We start from the raw sequence: 13,756 nt of genomic DNA, 5'->3' as shown, positions 1-13,756 counted from the left end.
GGATATTTTTTTTTCCCCTCCAGGCATCTGATTTTCTCGGTGACTCTGATGCTTATCAACAACGCGTGAAGATTGCAATAAGGATCCTCCCTGGAAGGCGAGGAGGAGTGACATCCAGGGGGCTGGGAGGAGGTGGAGTGCAGCGCGGCTCTCGCCTATAAGGAGGTGCCCAGCGCGCGGCTGCTGCTTCCTAGCCGCAGCTCGCAAGGTGAATTTCCGCGGCAGCAGCCGGGGAGCTGTCTCGGCTCGGGCACTGCCGCCGGCGTTTGGAGTGGTTCCTCCAAGGGACGGTCCCTCGGCTGACCCAAGCTCCGGCTCCCCCTTCACCCGGAGTGCATGGATGCTGGATGGAGTAAATGAGCGGATGAGGAAGGAGCGCACAGAAGCTGAGAGGCGCTCCGAGACCTGGACCAGTGGAAACAGGCAGGCGGCTGGCTTCCCCCTCCAGGGCTGAACATGGATTCCCAAACCCTGGGAGGCTTCACTCTGATGCTTTTCAGCTTTTGGCACGTGGGATTAACTGCAACAAACTGTGAGTAGTGGGAGTGTAAGGAGTTGCCTGGGAGTGGGGCGGAGGGGATGAAAAAGACAGGAAAAAACTCCCTGAAAAGGGGGGTTATTGCAACACGACCTCTAAGAAAGTTAGCCCGGCCCCATTTGGAGCTAATGGAGCTCAGAAATGCAAAGTTGTGGCCATATGGAGGGACTACTCACCGCCGTCCTGCTGGTGTGGACATGGAAGTGAACGGGAACCGCTAGCGCCTGCACGGAGCCGCTCGCTGGTTCTCCCTCACGGTTTTCTGTCCTTCCGTCGGCCGCATTTTTCTGCGGTCAGTATCGCTGCTGCTCGCCCTGTCTCAGCTGCGGGCCGCCGGTTGGGACGGGGCTGGGGCCGTGTGCCTCTACCTGTCGGGTTGGAAGAGGTCGGTCCTTCTCGCATGAGTCGTGGGTACTGGGATTTTGCGGGCGCAGCATCGGTCCAGCCTGGCGGAGCAGCGCTGGTAGGACGGGCGATCTTCCTCTGGCCTGGCAGGTGCCGTCGGTTCCCACGGATGTGACTGGGTCCCGGGTCCCGTTCGCCGCCCCCGCGACCCCCACAGCATTCCGAGCGAGAAATCAATGCCCGCTCCCTCTTCCTCGGGAGATCCCCTCCTGAGTTTCCTAAGTAATGCTGTTGACCCTACGGGCGGTGCCAGTCGGGGCTGTCCCCGCAGGAGTAGCCTTCTATGCCGCTGGGCTTTGCAGAGCCGCGGCGGATAGGCACAGGCGGTAGCTGTACGGGCGCTACGGAGAAAGCGGTACAGGCGGGAGCCTTAGGCACTGATGCTCCCTGAAGCCTGGAGGAGGAGATGCTCTGTGACCTGCTCCACAAGGGAAAGCGCGGGTCGGGGAGGAGGCGGCCGGTGCCGCAGGTAGCGGGTCCCCGGAGTGCGTGGCCTCCCTCGCCGCCGCGGCCCGTCGGTGGAGCTGGGCGGCCGCCGGGCCGTGGAGGACGCTAGAGGGCGCTGTTGCCCCGTCGGCGGCGCGGGGCGGCTGCCCCGTCCTGCCTGTGCTGGCCAGGCCCGGCCGGGTGCCCGCGGGCCCGCGACTGAGGGGCACGGTCTGCGCCCCGACCTCTCTCTCCCAGAATGCTTCCAGACGAGCTCCCGCGCTGAAGACGGACAACTTCTTTATTTAAATTTTTTTTTTTTTCGTTTTTAATTTTCAGTCAATTAAATTACGGTTAATATGTTTTAATAATGTTCACGAATACTAAATGGCAGGCGATTTAAAGCTGAGGCTTGCCATTACTGATGCAGTCATAAAGTTAATTCCTAACACTTAAAAAGAAACTCTGCATTAATGAGTTTTACTATTTCACGGGTGACAGTTTAATTTCCCAGTGCCAATAAACATTTCCACTGAATACACACTGCTTGCTAAATATTTAGGAGTCAATCTTTTTAAGGCATAATGATCAATGGTTTTATTATACTGTACAGATTTTACTTATTCATTGAGCAATGAATTAGCATGGAATCAGCTGTAAGTGCCTTCCCAGGAGCTGGGTGAAGGAGCCTGTGAATCTGTAATAGCTACCATTTCCCTACAAACCTGGTTAGATTCGCATGTGAAGATACCTGTGTGTGCAGACAGACCTCAATAATTGCATCCGGTATGAAAGTTCATCATTGTCTTAAATAAATCATCTCTGCTTGTTGGAGCTCAGGGAAGCTGTGTTCCCTTAACTCGGTTTTGGGCTGAGAGGGCTTATATAAGGGCAAAACTATTGAAGGTTATGTGCCTGTAAGTAGTATTCTGAAGTATATTTAAAAAGCTGCATAAGGATGCTTTTAAGGATTACTGAGCTCCCAGGTACTCAGTAAACTTTCGAAAAGAAATGCCGAATTCTGCAGACGGAAAGCTTCAGTGCAGGCTACTGTTGGGAGCTGAGGTCCTTCTATATGAAAGCCAAAGTGTAAATGGAAAAGCACTGCTTCTGTGCTTTCCTTGGTTTGAACATATTTACAATGGCTTTAACAGTCTTGTTTCTGGCAGACTTCGCAAGCAAGAGCAGAACTGGGAACAGCATTTACAGTGGAAAAAGACTGCACCTCTGAGAGGAATTTATTTAGATTCTCCCTAATATCTGACATGGCATTAATCTAATTTAGCCTTTTACTTCTTGCTTCTATATTAGGACACTCTTAAAAATAACTCTTCTCTTATTTATTTTCTGTAAAGTGAAAACCCTAAGTCAAAATCTTCCCCACCACTGAGATATTTGATTCCAGTTCCCTATTTTATAGTAGTTTTTAATTAAACAAAGAATTGCCAAAAAAACTGCTTTGAAACACAGCTACAGGCTAGGGGTCAGTAAACATAATTAGAAAGATCAAAATTACCAAATGCTAATAAAACATACAAAATTCCTCCCACTTAGCTTTTTGCAATATTTTATTACATTAGGTAAATTGAGTGGCAATAGGATTTCACCTTAGGATACTAGTTACTAGAAAATTAATAAATAGCCATGTACCTACCTTTGGAAATGTGTTGCATACAATATCTGGGGGAACTGAGACTTCTACATTTATCACACAGACAAGGAGACGCAAAGCCTTGCCTGCTATATAACAAATTAGTTGCCCTTTAGCAGCATATTTTGTGATCTGGAAACATTACTAGCCTTGGTAAGTCTAGATTTCCAGTTGTTTGGTGCATTTTTTTCCCCTCCTTTTTATTTTTCCTTTTCAAAGTTGGAGGGAGGGAAAATAGTGAAAATATGAAAAGAGAAATGGACTTGCTTTCTCCAACCACTTTGGCATAGCAGTTCAGGACTAGTCTGCTGCTGTAGAAGAGGGTGCTTGGTTAGTGATCCTCCATTTGGTTTGGTGTCATGTCTTAAGAATTTTTTCCTGTTGCTATTTTACACATTATGGCCCCCTCCCCTTCATCTTTCTTGACTGACTTTTCTCACATGGCCAGAAAGATGTAGAGTGTTAAAACATCTCCTGGAGAAGCAGAACTTTCTGTCTCCAATTGCAAAAGTTTTTCTCAGAAATGATTACATGTTTCTGTTCCTGAATGCAGCCTCCTCTTCTTCCCACAGAATCACTAACATTTATTATCTCACTTCACTAACACTTCTTACTGGGTTACAATGTTTTCAAACCTTGTACTTAAACTCAGTCATGGCTGTCAGTGGAAGCTGCAGAAATTCTATTTAGAAATTTCCTATTTAGCTTCTGGTAATATATGGTCAATGTATGGTCTACCACTCTGCAGGAGGTAGAGATGTGTCCTTACAAGAGACTATCTTTAACTCAGTTGAAAGGTTGGTAGTGTGTGTCTGTATTTTGAAATTGAAACAACTTTGAAGAAAATATATTATTTTTTGGACAAGGAGACTTTATTATAGGCAACAAAAGCAGTTGTCATTTTAATCTTGCTCTGCAGTGGTCTAAATTGATGGAAACAGTGCAGAAGTCAGAGAAGTGTAAGTTAAAACTTACAGGAGAAAATGTGAGACTCTATGCTTGAGGCCATCAGGATCAGTAGGTGTATTTGGAACTTGTAACAGTGCAAATGAGACCTGTAAGGTCAGTAGTGGTAAAGGCAAGAGGTCTCTTAAACAGTGACCTTTCTATCTGTGTGGTCAGAAATGCTATGTTTTGAAGAGATCTGCTGAAATAGGTAGAATATTGATCACCTTATTTCTGTGGCTCATTTGCTTGCAAGCAGAGTAGAAGGGTTCAGACACACTGCCATTTCCTCTGGCTCCAGTACTTAAATATTCTGTACAAGAGACTAGTATTCAGACCTGATTTCCTCCTTTTTGTTACACACAGTGGGAAAAAAAATACAAATGTTAGCTTTATCATGACTTCAGATGCAACAACGAAGAAATGGTCCAGAATAATGAGGTTTTCTGAGAGAAAGGCTGTGAATGAGCCACTGCTCATCTGTGCCTCTCTTTGTGTGTCTGTCATTAGCTTTCAAGCAGTTTGACTCAACTAGCATTCCTTGGCTTTGAATCAGTCTTAAAGATGGTCTTTCCAAGGACTACAACGATCTTTGGATTCTACATCCACTGGCAGATGGCATTGCCAGCCCACAGGAATCTCTCCAGGGTTATTATAATCTTGGTATCAAATATATTGTCTGCTTGGCCATTTATCTATTTTTTTTCCTGGTTTTGCTCTTAATGTAGTGCAAATGTAGCAGGATTTTTCATATGAATTGACAGCAAGAACAAATTGTTTTCAAATATGCATGATACACTTGTACAAAGTATAGACTTCAAGTAGAAAATGTGGTGATTCTGGGCAGAAAAACACAGTTGTGAGGCTCTCCCAGTACATTACATGTGCAGAATCCTGCCAGCACCTCAGTCAGTTTAGGACTGGTGAATGCTTTATAACCACTGTGATCATGCTTTTACTAGTTGGAAACTGAGGCAGTGTATTATAAGCAAGTCTGGAGGTAGATCCTCAGACTGACTTTATGTTTAAGCCTTTTGGAGTCCATTGAGATGATCCCATGTGGTGCAACCATGTCCCATGTCCTGTTAGATCATATTCATATTTACCCTGATACAGGTTGTTGTTTCTAAATCCGTGGATTACATCTCATTTCCTCCTCTTTCTCTGCTGCTATATGAAGAAAGTGGAGTTGGGATAGCTGAATACTGAAAGGCAGTGGAAGTGTGGGATGGCATTTATTTTTAGACCCCCAAATGTATTTTCTAAAGATGAGACATGTTTCACGTCATTTAGTAAACCTGAATTACTGTCTTAGATATACATTATATCCCCCCTGCTCTGAAACAGAACTGGGGAGACACATAACTGCAAGTACATCTGCCAGCATAGCACATGACAGAGGCTCTCTATATGCATTTTGTTTCCTTTAGCCTATCAATTTCCAGCGTCCTACCAAGTGATTAAGGGAGTGGGCTGTCTGTATAGGGCACCAGGTAACTTGCTGTGCTATTTCATTGTTTATTTATCTATGTATGACTGCTGGGTTTTGCCACCTCCAGAACTGAGGGAAAGATACTCTGGCCCTGTAGCATTCATTTTCAGACTGCTAGTTATCATCAGCCTTACAGATAAAAGGGCAACGTTTACTTCATATATGTGGGATGCGGTTCTCACTAGACATATCTCTTCTGGATCTGTGCAGAAAGGAAGGGTGCAAAAGAGAAAAGAGCTGTTAGAATGCCTGAATATTTTCTTTCTGCTGTCAGTAAAGTATTGTTAAAAGATGTGAAATGTTGTGGGTTTTTTCATCTGCTAAACTCCCTTTACTCAAACCAAGAAAGAGGGGAAGACAATAATATAGTCCTGATGTAATAAAGGTTTAAAATTGCAGGCAGTTCTTGGGGGTGAAGCATCAATAGACCTATTAGCATGACTATGTAGAGTCAGCAGAAAACAAATTTTTGTACACAGTGCTGGACTTATATAATTGATAATTAATTTTCCTTGTATTAATTTTGTCTCTGAATTTTTCTAATTGCTCAGTGCAGATTCTTGTGGGTTGGTAATACCATCTGTTCACTGGATCAGTGCAACTGATAATGTTTTAAATGAAGAAAACAATGCAATATAGAATCTAGAGGGTTAAAAAAAAGATGCCAAAACACTGATTTATTTATTTGTAATTATCTACTCTGTTAAGCAGTTAAAAACCTCACAATAAATCCTAATGTGGTGATCTGACCATCCTTCTAAACAGATATGCAGAAACTATTTAAGATTTTAGCTAGTATTTTCTCCAAAAATAAAGTAGCTTAGTAAAAGAGAAAGCATGTAGCTATTTTTAAATGTCATGAAAGATGTTGCCTGATCTGTATTCCAGGAGAGGAAGCCCTCTTTTTCTGGCTGTGTTTTGCCTTTGTGTTTGATACTAGCTCTTTCTCTGCATTCTAACAAACATATGCTGGAACTCAGATAACTTGGTCCATTTCCTACAGAAGTTTGTGCTCAGAGATTATCAACACAGGTTCTGAATATAGCAGTGAAAGTCTGTATGAACCTATTTACAATACTAAATGAGTACTGGTTGGTTCAAGTACTATTGTTATTTTGTAACCTGTGAATTAAAGCTTGCATACATTATTTTTTTTGAATGTGCAGCTGAAAATGTTTTAACTTAAGATGTAGAGCTCAAATTTGGAGACAGTCTTCTAGGTAATGTAGCTTTTAATCTATGCTGTGCTTCTCTGCCATAATAAAGACCTCACCAGTGTTCAAACTTTCAGCCTCTAGTGCAGTGCCAGAGGTCTCAATCTGCATAGGCATTGAATAACACCAAATAGCAGAACCATGCTACAGACAAAGCAACAGGATGCAAAGAGTTTGTGGGTGTCTGTGATGCTTTCTTCCATGGCAGAAGTTTTCTGTGGAAATAATTTTGGAAGAGTGATGCTGCTTTCAGATACTCTCTATGTAGTTAGAGACTACTTCCTGATTGAATAGAAGACCTTAGTGTTATAAATATCAAGAAATTATTCAAATGGCAAAAGCGGCACTAGTTGTTTAGTCTTCTATACCAGTAGCAGCGCAGCAGTGTAACTTTTGTCCTCATCCTACGCATGTGCCAAATCACAGAGAGGAGTCAGGCATGGAATCAAACCCCTCTGTGGTAGAGTGTTGCAGAGAGGAAGTTTCTAGTGAACCAGGGTGCAAATGGGGTTTTAATTGAACTAGCGCATTTGAGTCTAATTGGCTTTGGATAACAGCAAGTCAACACTTTGTTGTCACACACTCTCACAATGATAGCGGTTGGAAGGGACCTCTGGAGATTGTCTCGTCCAAGCCCCTTACCAGAACAGGCTCACTTAAAGCAGGTTGCACAGGATGGCATCCAGATGGGTTTTGAATGACTCCAGAGGGAGACTCTTACACCTCTCTGGGCAGCTCTGCCACCCTCAAAGTAAACAAGTTCCTCCTTATGTGTAGATGAAACTTCCTATGTTCAAGTTTGTTACTGTTGCCTCTGGTCTGTGTCCAGCCACCACTGATGTCACCAGTGGTGATTACTTAACTAAATTTAAAGTAACATTTATCAACATTGTGGTGATTCAAGGCCTGGAGGCTGTTGCTGTACTTGTATTGGGCCAGGGAAGTCCATATTCCTTACCATAGCAGCTGACTTATCGATGAGTTGGATGTAGGTGCTGGAGGCTTGCTGGCAAGTTTCTGTGACTCCCTCCTGTCATAGTGAATGTCAGACATTACAGCAATGATTAGCATATACATGCCAACACTGTTTATATGTTGGACAGCACAACTCCAAATTTAAGATTAAAGGATATTCTCAATGAACATCACTGTTACATGGATTCCTAAGATCAACGATGAGGAAAAGCTAACTTTCTAACTGCTCATTCAAGGTTTCAGTGGCTGGTGTTAATGTACTCTTCCAAGCTTAACTGCCTGAGGTCTCTGTGAACTTTATGGGATGAAAGAGCCTAAAACCCAGGAAGAGTAGGACCACACTGCACTTCTTTTAGCCGAGTACCTAGAAATACTCAAAAGATACTCAGCAACAACCACAGCAGTTGAAACTGCAGTAAATAACTGTGGTATCATTCTGGGGAACTCTTCCCTTTTGACACTGGTAATTAGAGTTTAGTACAGTGATCCAACCCATGAAACAAACAGAATGGTATTCAATACTAACCATTGTGGCAGTAGCAATTGGACTGGAAAAGAAATAAATGTTTTTCATTCTCTGTTTTATTGTGTGTATTGAGAAGGATTGAGTGTTGGCCCTTAGGAATTCTGCCGCATGAATTTTTCATCTAAAACTATTCGGTGTGCTGTGTTGTCAATACAGTAGTAAATAATAATAATAATTTTCAAATGGGTAGAATCCTGTCTTTGTTCCCAGCTGGGCAATAAGGAGTTGATAAATGCTGCCTTGCCTGGATAAGAATTGTCAAGTTCCATTTACTTCTGCTCTAAATGGTGAGGCATTGTTTCTTGATGACAATGGTTCTTCACTGATGACAGCTCGTCAGCGGTTCAGGAACAGAGACAAATACCTTGTGATCTATGTTACCAGTGACATAGCTGTAGTCATTCCCATATGAGTTCAGTGATGTCTCAATATGCTTGGCCCTAAATTGTCTCCATTTCTGATGTAGATACTATGAGCCATTGCTCTCTGTCCTCCTTCTAGGCCATAAAAACAACCTACTGAGCATTAATGAGGCCATTTTCTTCCTTCCCTCCATGTAAATTTATCACTGGAGCAAGGGGGGAAATGGCATTTTTTTTTTTTTACTGGAGAATATTTGTATGTGTATAAAACTATACATAAGGAAAGGAGCAGGATATGGAGTCTATTCTTTGCAGGGAAAGAGGAGAGGTTGCAAAGAATCTTCTCCAAATTTCCCATTACTAGTGACAGCTTTCTAATGAACTCAATGAGGAGTTCTGCTTTAATGGTCCAAGTGAGTCATCAGTGAACCGTTAGAAGTAACTCATTCATTTGTAGTAATCAGGATTGATTTATGAATAGAACAAAAGGGACTAAATATGCTATGAAAATGCATATTGCATTTTTTTTTCCCCCTGATGAATAATTCATCCTCTTCTAGTATCCATGAAAACAAAAACAGTGCACATAAGAACCCATTAAAAAAGTTAATCCCACAAATGGCTGAACAGAGAGGAAATCAGCTTTTGTTTTAAAAGGTAGATTTACCCAAATCTTCTCTAATTTGATTTGCCAGTGGGGTGTAATTTAAGTCAAACAAGTTAGCAGTGTTACTTGCTATATGAGGGTCTAAATATTTAATAGATTATGAGAAATGCCTGCCCCATAGGGTAATGAGCTAAGGAACACTCATTCTCCATACTGCAGAGAGTAAGCTAAACCCAACAGAAACAGCAAGCAACATGGAGAGGGGAGTGTCTATTCACAAGATCTCGTCCTCTAAAGTGGGCCTTGAAAGCACTGGTAACGCACCTATATAAACCGTCCTTTGGAAACTACCTGTATGAGTAATGACAGTGGCTTTTTAGAAGCTGTAAGGGTTCATGACGTCCTCATGGTTTCTACATTTCTGTGAAGATGCTGGCAGCGCACCTCTATCCAGAGCACATGGTCTGGAACATGCAAGGTGTTGCATACTCAGATAATCCCAGTGGGCATCTGCCCATCTGCTCCTGGATATTCATGTCAGCAGGAGCATCAGCTTCTACAGAGATTGGTGCTTCAGAGGAGCTAAAATGCTTTGTCTATAGCTACTAAGTATACCTCTGAAAAAAAATACAGTATGAACTAGGTAGGCATTTTACCCACAGGCTCCTTTAATCTTGGTGCATCTGCTTATGTGGACACTAAAAAGGGAAGCAGAGAAAAGGAAGAAGAGAAACCACACACAGAGAACAGTGCTGTTGGATTTCTTCCTATGATATCCAAAAAATTCAGAGATGTTGATGTATGTTGTCTTATTATTTTTAAAATTTGTATCAAAATAGTTTGCATTTTAATTTTAGAGGAAGAACCTCCTTCAACAACCCCAAGCAAGATTAAACAGCTATGGCATTTTTCAGAAACTGTTTTGAAAAGAAAATGAAAATTTGATGAATTTCAATCAGATGTAGCTTGCAGCATTCAAATATTTATACATTATCAAATTCCCTTTCCCCAGCTCTGATTCTTAAGTGCAGAGCTCATCTTATACGTAATATTAATTCTCATTATTCTTAGGCAGTTATGCACAGAATTCTTGTGCAGACTCGGTTCATTGAGGACCTGGTCTAAACTTCCTGAAAATGAATTTTGATCATGTTTACCTCAGAAGTCAGTTCATCCAGTGTGTACATCCTTGTTATTGTTCTCCTGTTGCATACATTGTCTGGCAATGTATGCAATACAAGAAGTGTTTGTGTCAATATGAAGAACTATTCATTTTCCTTATGGTTGCTCCTCTTGAGTATACCATGTGAGAGTGCATTAGCCTACTCTTTTGTTATATTCTAGGCCAACCTTATATCCAACTTATTGACAGCATACTAAGTTAAACTTACATACCTTTGTGCATTTTTTCACATTTTTACCAAGTTTTTGTGTTTTCTGGGTCCTCCTGTTCTTTTGAGGTGAATATGAGCCTCTATAGCACACAGTATTATATTATGATAACAATTTTTTACAAGCATTACAGAAAGCATTTTAAATGCTCTGAAAAGATGATAGACCAAACAAACAGTCTCTGTGAGAAAGTTATAAAGCCTTCTCTTTTTGAAATCTACACCTGGTAGCTGGTACCATTCCCTGGGGCCTCCTCCAGAGAGGCTGTATGTGAGTTGAAGTAATGTTTCCTGCATTATTATGAGTTTGCATTATAAACTCATTCACATATCCACATTCATCAGTGAGTCTTTGCAAAAGCCCAATCTGTTTTTCAGACAAGCAATGGAGATGTGCTTTTCATCTGCACTTTTGCTTAGGAGCTGTGTTTGGCTTTGGGCAAGTTCAGACAACGTTGTAGAAGTGGCTTATTTTCTTGAGATCTCAGCTGAAGAGAAAGGAAAAAGATCTGCTCAGTAAATCAGAAGTCATCATTATGCTCTTGAGCTTATGAAAAGAAGTATTAACTGCCATGACTCATCACATTTCACAGCACATACACTTCCTCTGACAGACTGGATCCAAACATCACAAATCCTGTCATTGGGTCTGGACATCAATGACTTGTGTGAATTAAATGAGGAAGTCCTGATCTGACAGCCTTTCTCTGATTAAAAGTAGACAATGAATCAGAGCTATAACAGAACAAATTTTCCTCATACCCTCTTCAGTCATCCCCTCCAGCACCTTAGTAGAATCTGATTTATAGTGCTTTTTTTTTTTTTTTTTTGCAACTTCATCTAATTAGCACAGGCACTGGGGTCACTGTTCTAACACCTGACAGCCTTTACAAGGGAATGCCACAATTACAAGTGCAATTATCTATTTTTCCACTGCACTGAAAAATGTAGCATGAAAATTAACAAAAAACCTGATGCAAGAATGGTACTATGGGAGAGTTGCCATCTTCAAATTTGCAAGGGCTGGGTTCAATACTTGGCTTTTTGAAAGTTTTCCTGGGCGTCATTAGGTGATGTGTTTAATTGCTTTGGAGAAAGAGGCTCTTATGCTAGGCAGTAATAATACTGTTGGTAAGTAGTAATAATAATAATAAAGTAATAATACTTTTAAAAGTACTGGCTGCATCAATGAATAACAGAGTCTCTAAACTATGGTAATTGTGCTGGCTCTCCTTGATGACTTCCATAGGGGTCTGTATGCAGAAATTTTCAGGATCTTTGTGTAAATCCACAATTATGCAATATCCAATGTGAGAATTATGGGCTAGTAGGCTGCAAGCCAGGAAAATGAAATGTGTTGTTGTGAACACTGTACCCTTCCCCACCATTTCTATATGGTCACCCAGTCATCTCTATATGGCATGTGGGTACAGCTAACTTGCATCTCCATGCAAGAGCATGTAAGTTTGCATCAAATTGCCTGCACTGATGCTAAACTAAAATTGTTTGATGAAAGTGATGTGTTCATGTTAAGTTAAAAAATAACTGGTTAAATAGACCCATAAAGTACTGTCCTGAGAGAGCCAACAGAACTGCATGAGAGAAGGGTTATTCCCTTTTATTCCTTGCATTAAGGGAAGCTATAATCTTAGCTTAGAGGAAATTTAGGGCAAATCCATAAAGTCATGTTCAAGCTAAGGTTTGTAAATTCCAAGACAGGCACTTAATTCAATGTTCAGGCAGGGAGAAAAACAGTTCACAGCTGGAAATGCCTGTTGTGTTCTTCCACAAGACGCACAGAGAAGGGTAATTGATTTGGACTCCTTCAGAACAGGAAAGAGTTTTCTGTATTAATGCCAAGCACAAGGTCTTCATCCTAGTAGGAGGATTTCGTTGTGCCACTGATAACAGCAAAGTTTCTACTCTGAAGACTACACACAAGTCCAAAGATGTCTTCCGCTTGTTCAGCATATTTGTGAGTATGTCACTGACTGGTAGCAGTCTGGTGACTTTGAGGAAATAGCTAGTTTGAGAACAGCCAAACTGTTCTAGTATAGAGCTAGTAAACCAATCTTTAACCCCTCAAGGAATGAAAAGTTTTTTGCAATAGCCCTTAACTAAGAAGCAGGAAACTGACAAAGCTGATATTGAAGGTAGCAAAGCGTGATTCTAGGATACTTGCAACCTAATGTATGCATATAGATTTTCCTCAACCAGGAAATAACAGTGATAGAAAATCCCACCTCCTTCCCATATCTGTAACCTACTTTTGAGTGTAAATATACGTAAGAAGGTGAGAGTCATTTACTATACTCCAAAGCACTGCATTAATCAAGAAGCCTATTTATTTCATGAAGCGTATTTCTGTATGAAGCAGAGAACCAAAGAGAAAGTCTGAGGCTAGAACTAGTATGTGTAAAACCCAAATACAACCACATGATTATCCCATTCCATTATAGTTTTGTCAAAGTGACTACAAACTGTAATATTCTTGCATATACTGGAAAATAAATAAGATTTATTACACTTAGTGTAAGCGTTATGAATAAATATAGCTTCACTTCATTCACTGAAGTGACCAAGAAGATCAAAAAAAGTGAAACAGTTATCAGCTATGCAAATGCACAAGGCACTGCCTATGTTAAGTCTGTAATTTGATGGGTTCTTTTTTTGATTAAGCTTCTGTGGAGGGAAAGGAAGGTTTAATTAAAATGAAATTCAAGGAGATTTGAGAATAATGAGTCATGTCTATTTATCTCTGCCAAAGCCTTGGAAATTTGGTGGGTTCTGAAGTCACAGGTAGATGTGCAAACAGGAAAGAAACAGGACTATCTTCTTCATGAGTTTGGACCTTTCCATCTTCACTAACTTTTGTTTTCAGTTGTCCCCCTCGTGGTACCAACAGAATCAGAAACAGCTGCTCTTTCCTGCTTGTCTTTCCCAGCTTTGTCCTTTTTTTCTTTTTTTTTTTTCTTTTTTTTTTTTTTTCTGGGTAGAGCAATTTCAATTACACCAACCTGTCAAAGATGTAAAATCTGGCAGGCTGCAACATCAAGCTACTTAGGTGTTGTATTATAATTTCAGATAGATTAAAATTTGAATCCTTTAAATAATGAAATACTGTTAGAATCAAGTGCCTGTCAAATAAGTAAGGTAGTAGCAAATAGTTTTCTGAATACAGAAGAGCACTGATACTTATTTTACAGGTCAGCAAAGGGTTTGTC

Source organism: Indicator indicator, chromosome 5 (genome assembly GCF_027791375.1).
Source record: "Indicator indicator isolate 239-I01 chromosome 5, UM_Iind_1.1, whole genome shotgun sequence".
NCBI lineage: Eukaryota > Metazoa > Chordata > Aves > Piciformes > Indicatoridae > Indicator > Indicator indicator.
Note: the sequence above shows the minus strand (reverse complement) of the source record.